The sequence below is a fragment of the Octopus bimaculoides genome, chromosome 1 (genome assembly GCF_046866305.1).
Source record: "Octopus bimaculoides isolate indiv1 chromosome 1, ASM4686630v1, whole genome shotgun sequence".
NCBI classification, from domain to species: domain Eukaryota; kingdom Metazoa; phylum Mollusca; class Cephalopoda; order Octopoda; family Octopodidae; genus Octopus; species Octopus bimaculoides.
The window spans coordinates 5,823,067-5,830,566 of NC_142928.1; the positions used below are offsets into that span (position 1 = coordinate 5,823,067).

General features: G+C 39.2%; 1 long non-coding RNA gene across 1 annotated transcript in view; it reads left to right on the forward strand.

Annotated features, from left to right (window-relative positions):
* LOC128250886 (uncharacterized) overlaps positions 1 to 4,523 on the forward strand; it is a 15,965-nt gene extending 11,442 nt beyond the window's left edge. Inside the window, exon 3 of the long non-coding RNA XR_008266829.2 lies at positions 3,765 to 4,523. This is a non-coding gene — a long non-coding RNA (uncharacterized LOC128250886). The remainder of the gene's footprint in view (positions 1 to 3,764) is intronic.
* Positions 4,524 to 7,500: the final 2,977 nt, after the last annotated feature.

Sequence of the window (7,500 nt, forward strand, 5' to 3'; positions counted from 1 at the left end):
GGGAAAAGATTCCTCACCCACCTTATTCTCCCGACCTTGCTCCTTCAGACTACCATTTGTTTCGTAGTTTACAGAATCATTTGGGGGACATAACTTTCGCAAGCCAGGAGGAGGTCGAAACTGACATTTCAGAGTTCTTCGCTTTGAAAGCAAAAGAGTTTTACATTGATGGGATTAAAAAGCTTGTAAATAGATAATCAGGGAAAGTACATTGATGATTAAATTTCAATTAAATATAACATTTGATCACTTGTTTTCTTTATTCAAAATTCGGACAGAACTTATGGGATGACCTGATACATACATATATCATCATCATCATCATCATCATCATCATCATCTTCATCACATAACGTCCGGTTTCCATACTGGTACACACACACATACACACATACACACACACACACACACACACACACACACACACACACACACACACACACACACAAGAGGCTTCTGCATATTTTACATTTACCAAATTAATTCCCTCACAAGGCATTGGTCAGCCTGGGGCAGCAGTAGTAGAAGATACTTGCCTAAGGTGCCACACCAGTGGGACTGACCCCAAAACCACCTGAAACATCTGACTTCCTTTTTAATTCCAATGAAAATATTATTATTATTATTATTATTATTATTATTATTATTATTACTATTATTATTATTATTATCATTGCCTTTGCACAGGTTCTAATGCTGGAGATGTACTACGGTGCCAGCTGTTCACTACCAGTGAACTAGGATAACAGCTCTTATTTTTCCAGCACTTTCCGGAGTATTCAAATGGTTCCAAGCAGTGCTGTTTTCTGCAAGTGCTCTGCCCTTATTGCAGCCCCTACTTCTCAAGATTTTTACTCACTGTTCTCAGGGCTGCTACAATCATTGGTACTACTGCTACCTTTTTCATCGACCACAACTGCTAACTTGTCATATCTCTCGACTTTTCTTTCATCCTTATCGCATACCTTGTTGTCAGCTGGGCATGCTATATCTATGATCCAGCATCATTTGCTTTCTTTCTTAATTAAACCTATGTCTGGTTTCCTATTCTCTATCTCATGGTTACACTGAATCATAAAATCCCACAAGATCTTTGCATTATCATTTTCGATGATGCATTCGGGTTTATGTTCGTACCATTTTTTGCTCTGTCAAGTCCGTACTTATTGCAAAGTGTCCAATTGACAATCCTTGCTATGTTGTCTTGACATCTCTTATATTCTTTCTGGGCTAGTGGCATACATTGACTGGTAATATGCCATATGGTTTCACCATTTTGTCCACAAATTCTACATTTATCACTTTCTAATATGTTGTCTGTTCTGTATTTGATGTAATTTGTTCTTAGTGCTTGCTGTTAGGCAGTACAGATTAAAGCCTCCGTTTCCGGTTTTAAATCACTTTTAGTCATCCATAGCCATCTTTTTCTGTCTGTCTAGTCTTCAACATCCCTATGAAATTGTCCATGCATTCCTTTCTTTACTCACCTATTTTCAGTTTCATTCGTTTTCAATTTCTTGTACAGTGCTTTATCTTTGCAATCTTCCATCCTACACAAACCTTACCTTCTTACTTCCAATAATAGCAGTTCAGTGGCATCTTTTACATACCATGCTATGTTGTTTTCTTCTGCTCCAATGCTGTGTTCATATCCAATCAGTCCTCTTCCCCCCTCTTTTTTTTTGGTACATACAGTTTGTCTGTATCACTTTTTGGGTGAAGTATCCCACATCTAGTCAGCAACTTCCTTGTCTTTATTATTATTATTATTATTATTGTTATTATTATTATTATTATTATTATTATTATTATTATTATTATTATTATTATTTGCTATCATTATTATTTTCTAGTCAGGCAATCACTATTTAAAGTCAGAGAATACAAAAGATCTGGGAGTGAGGCACCCCTCTGATTTATCAAAGCGTATTTCTAGAAACCACTTCAAACCCAGGCTACATCTGCTCCAATAATTGGCAGCAACTTGGTCAGTGAATCCTCTGCAATGGTCAGTGGCAAGATGAGCTGCTATGAATCACACTATCCCAAAGTGTGTATGCTTGTGACTGGGGAACCCATGTGAGTTTGTATTCTCACTGTCATTGTCAGCTTGTTGGTCAGAGTCGACTCAACCCATCCTGGGTATACGCAGCCCCATGTACAAGTAAATAATCATACAAAAATGAAATATTGAAATTCTGATGTAAACTTTTGACATTAAAATAGGAAAAAAAAAAGGAAAAGAGAAACAAAACTTCTCAGAAATGATTTAAAATGTCAGCAGGAAAAGTATTCATTGCCAGGCAAGGGGTCAACGAAACGAAACCATCAACATTTTCCGTGTCTCTTTTAAAGTGCAACACATCAGCTTGTCATAACATAGTCATAACAATCCATAGCAGATGGCTACATTCACCACAAGGAATTATTATGAATAACTGCCATTTCTGATTTCTATGTTCATTGAAGGGTTAATGAAGGCTTTGTAGTTAGGGTATTCAGATCACAATCATAAGGCCATGAGTTCAATTCCTGGCAGAGCATTGTGTCCTTGAGCAAGGCACTTTATTTCTCATTGCTCCAGTCCACTCAGCTGGCAAAAATGAGTTGTACCAGTAATTCAAAGGGCCAGCTTTCTTGTATTCTGTATCACACTGAGTCTCACTAAGGAATACAATAAGAGTGCACATGTCTGCAGAGTGCTCAACCGTTTGTGTGTTCCATTGATTGCATCAACAGGAACCTTTGTAGACATAATTGACGGAGCACCAGTCTTTTTCTTTAAGGATATTCATGGAATGGTTAGAGCATTGGAGAAGATACCTTGTGGTATTTGTTGTTGTTTTTGCATTCTGAGCTCAAATCTTGTGAAGGTCAACATTGCAATTCATCTTTCTGGTGTCAATAAAATGAAATACCAGTCAGATACTGGTGTTGAGGTAATCAACTTACCTGTTCCTTCTGTAAATCTCTGGTTTTGTGCATGTAATTAATTTACCTTGAGTCATGAAATATGGATTTGAAAATATACAAATCCTTGTGAGTGGATTGTGTAAATGGAAATTAAAAGAAGCCTGTTATAGATATATCATCATTGTTTAATATCCTTTTTTTCCATGCTGGCATGGGTTGGACAGTTTGACAAGAGCAGACAAGCCAGAGGGCTCCACTAAGTTTTATGTCTGTTTTGACATGGTTCCTACAGCTGGATGCCCTTCCTAATGCCAACCACTTTACAGTCACTCTTTTTATGTGGCATCAGCAGCAGTGAGGTTGCCAAGTATCTGCAAAATAAGACTCCTCAACTGAGTGAATAAGAAGTTGTGATAATGGGAGTTGATGCCTTGCTGAATAGGTGAATGCTTGGCTTGCCCATTTGGAAATATATACATGTGTACAGATAAATGATAGAAAATGAATTAATGACATTCTTCCCCCCCACCACCACCACCAAAAAAGAAATTCTATTGTTTCGACACATTTTTACACCTTTAGTGCACTGGTGAGATGTTGTGCAATCATTATTTTACATCCAAGTTGTAAAATGCACCTCCTCAGGTGTCTGTGAACTGCTGGGAATAACATATCACTTTGGGTATGCATTATCACACTAATGACTGTAGGATCTAACAAAAGACTTATGTAAGCAATCACCTGGGGAGACATCTTGGATGTAAAATATTGATTGCACTAAAGGTGTAAGAAAGTGTTGAAACAAGTGTAGAGATTTAAAATAACATCTATCATTTATCTATTTATATAAGCTCTGTGGAATTCCTGACATATATCCAGTAGAAGGAACATTCGAGACCTCTGGAGATATACTGTGACTGCGAAGACCCGGCAAATAAAGTGAGTTCACAGCAGTAACCTACACCAGTGTCACATAACCAGCCCCAGCCCATTCAAAAGTACCTTGGAGAGACCTTGAGGAGACCTCTTGAGTCAAGTACATCAAAATCAAATAGAAATTGTAATTGTGATCCCTGTGCTGGTGGCATGTAAACAGCACCATTCAAACGTGGCCGATGCCAGCACCATTCAAACGTGGCCGATGCCAGCACCGCCTTGACTGGCTTCCATGCCAGTGGTACATAAAAAGCACCAACCAATCATGATCAGTGCCAGACTCCCCTGGCCCTTGTGCCAGTGGCACATAAAAAGTACCCACTACATTCTCTGAGTGGTTGGCGTTAGGAAGGGCATCCAGCTATAGAAACTCTGCCAGATCAGATTGGGGCCTGGTGCAGCCTCCTGGCTTCCCAGACCCCAGTCGAACCGTCCAACCTATGCCAGCTTGGAAAACGGACGTTAAACGATGATGATGATGATGATGATGACTTGCCCAAGGTGCCATGCAGTGGGACTGAACCCGGAACCATGTGGTTGGGAAGTAAGCTTCTTACCACACAGCCACTCTTACACCTATATTTCTATATGGTTTCAGAATATGTTTGTTAAAACATCTTCATCCTAGATTTAAATATTTAAATATTCGAAATAAAATGTAATTTTTACTTTCAGTGCAGTTTTTTTGTTTTGTTTTTTTTTGTTGTTGTTTTGTATATTGTTATCGTGTCTTATTCCTGCAACATGTCCTCATTTCGCACTTGTGTCCATGTATGTCATCAAATTTCTGACAAGTGTCAAAGCATACTACATCACCCTGACCCCCCCTTCAACCCACCCCCTGCCCATCCACCCAACGCACAATATTTAGATAATTTCAAAAATTTCAATGCAATCCCCCCCTTCAACCCCCTCCCCCAGCTGAATGGCACTGCTATTGTTCTGTTTCAAGGTTTAAAGCCATTCCAGTGCCTGCCGGTGAAGTGGGCCTGAAACAGCCCCCACACCATCGCCACCTAAAATTAGATTTCTTTCTGGGGTTCTTCAAAGATAAACGAAACAGTTTTAAAAATGAAATTACTTTATTCATAAAAATGAAAGAAAAAAAACACAGTTGGACATGTTGACCTAGAAAATTATAGAAGCTTCTGGAAGCCATAAGTACCATTGTCATCACCATCACCATCACCATCACCATCGTCATTATTATTTAATGTCCATTAAGGTTCTGAGCTGCCAGAATCATTAGCGACCTACAAAATGTTTGGGGTTGATAAATTAAGTACCAGTGAAACACTGGGGGCCAATGTAATCGACTAGGCCCCTCCCCACAAATTTCAGGCCTTGTGCCTTCAGTAGAAAGGATTATTATTATTATTATTATTTATAATGGCAGCGAAGTGACAGAATTGTTAGCATGCCAGGCAAAATGCTTGGCACCATTTCGACCATTACTACATAGTGAGTTCAAATTCCACCACGGTTGCTTTTGCCTTTTATCCTTTCGGGGCCAATAAATTGAATACCATTTAAACACTGGGGTCAATGAAATCGGCTAATCCCTCCCCCGAATTGCTGTCCTTGTAGAAAAATTTGAAACTGTCATTTAATGTCCATGTTCTATGTGAGCATGGGTTTGACGTTTTGACGGTTTGGCAAGATCTTATGAGGGCAAGGACTGCCTCATTGTGCTCCAGCATATCTACTTTGGCAATGTTTCTATGGCTGGGTGCCCTTCCTAACACCAACCACTTTACAGAGTGAGGGCTGGGGTCTTTTAATGTGGAAACAACCCTAGTGAGGTCACCATCTAGCTTGCAAATCTACAAACCCTTAATACAGCTGCTTTCTGAGAGAAGGGGTCAGAGCAGAACAGGTTCTTGGTTGTTAGGGGCCACACAGTTATTCACATTTGAGAAGGGTGTAGAGGGGAAGCGATGATCTGGGTGGAGCTGGGAAGAGACGAGAGATTGGGGATGAGGTATGTGTGAGAAGGTTTCAGGTGAAGAGAACTGAGTGAAGAGAGAAGAAGTGGGAATGTGGGTGGGTGGGTGGGTGGTAGGTGGAGGTTGCAGGAGTGTGTGAGAGGTGAGAGATGGGGAATGGGTGATGGGGTGAATATAACTGACACAATGAGGCTTCAGGGGGGGAACTAAGGGTGGTGGTGGTGGTGGTGGTGGTAGTAGAAGTAGTAGCAGCAGCAGTGGTGGTGGCGATGATGGCGGTGGTGGTAGTGGTTAGGTAGTGGCGGTGGGGAGGAGATGGTAGTGGCGGTGGTGGTGGTGGTGGTGGTGGTGGAGGTGGTGGGGGTGGTAAAAATAGTAGTGGTAGTTGTGGTTGTTGTTGTTATTGTTGTTGTTGGTGGTGGTGGTAGTAATAGTAGCAGCAGTGTAGATGTGTCTTACAGTATATCAAGGCGTGGCCCTGCCTGTATTTCACAATCTGCTTAAAAGTCTTTAAGATGGTGACCAGTTCAATGCCAGAGCTTTGCAACTGAATGAAGTTTCTGAACATAAACGATTGGGTGTAGCTAAGTCTTTATCTGGATAAAAGCACAACAGCACAACAATGGCATCAATTAATGAGAATGGACTTCCTCTTAATGACCAGGATTGGAGAGAGATTTGGCTATAATGCCTTTCTGTTTCAGCAAGAAGGAATGAGCTTGTCAACCTCAACCTTTGTGTCACCATATTTCAGTTGAAATATCCTGATTTCGTTTCAGGTTTGAAAATAAGGAAGAATTTTGTAAAAAAATTTGTCATTATTGAGTTGATGCTCGGAACATAAATTAGCATGATATTTTGAAGAAAGGTTTTAATTTGGATCACATTAAATTTTTTGTTACCATATTTCTGCTGAAATACACTGCATCTGTACTGATTAGATAAGAGAGTTCTATATTTAAGAGATGGGGAATTATGTACATTATTTACATTATTTACATTCTGACAGATATTTGTCCTCATCTTGTTTGTTGTTAACACGTTTCGGCTGATATAACCTCCAGCCTTCATCAGGTGTCTTGAGGAAATTTCGAACCTGGGTTCTCATTCCTAAGGTATTTTTCGAGGTTATTATTATTATCACTATACCATATACCCACAGGCATATGGCATAGTGGTTAAGTGCATGGGCTACTAACCCCAAGATTCCAAGTTCGATTCCAGGCAGTGACCTGAATAATAATAATAATAATAACATTGAAAAATACCTTAGGAATGAGAACCCAGGTTCAAAATTTCCCCAAGACACCTGATGAAGGCTGGAGGGTATATCAGCCGAAACGTATTAACAACAAACAAGATGTGGACAAATATAAATAATGTACTCTACATCTGTTTCAATAAATTTGGAAACTCATAAAGAATTTAGTAAAATAACTCAGTCATTATCAAGTTGGTATTTGGAACACAAATTAACATAAAATTTTGATGGACAATTTCAATTTAGATCACTTTAACCCTTTTGTTACCATATATCTGTTAGAATACATTGCCCTTGTTTCAATTCATTTTGAAAATAACAATTAGTAAAATTACTTTGTAAATATTAAGTTGGTGTTTGAAACAAATTAATGTGAAATTTTGATAAAAGGTTTTAATTTAAATCACTTTAAAACAGGATGTTTGCATCAAAGAACCAAGAATG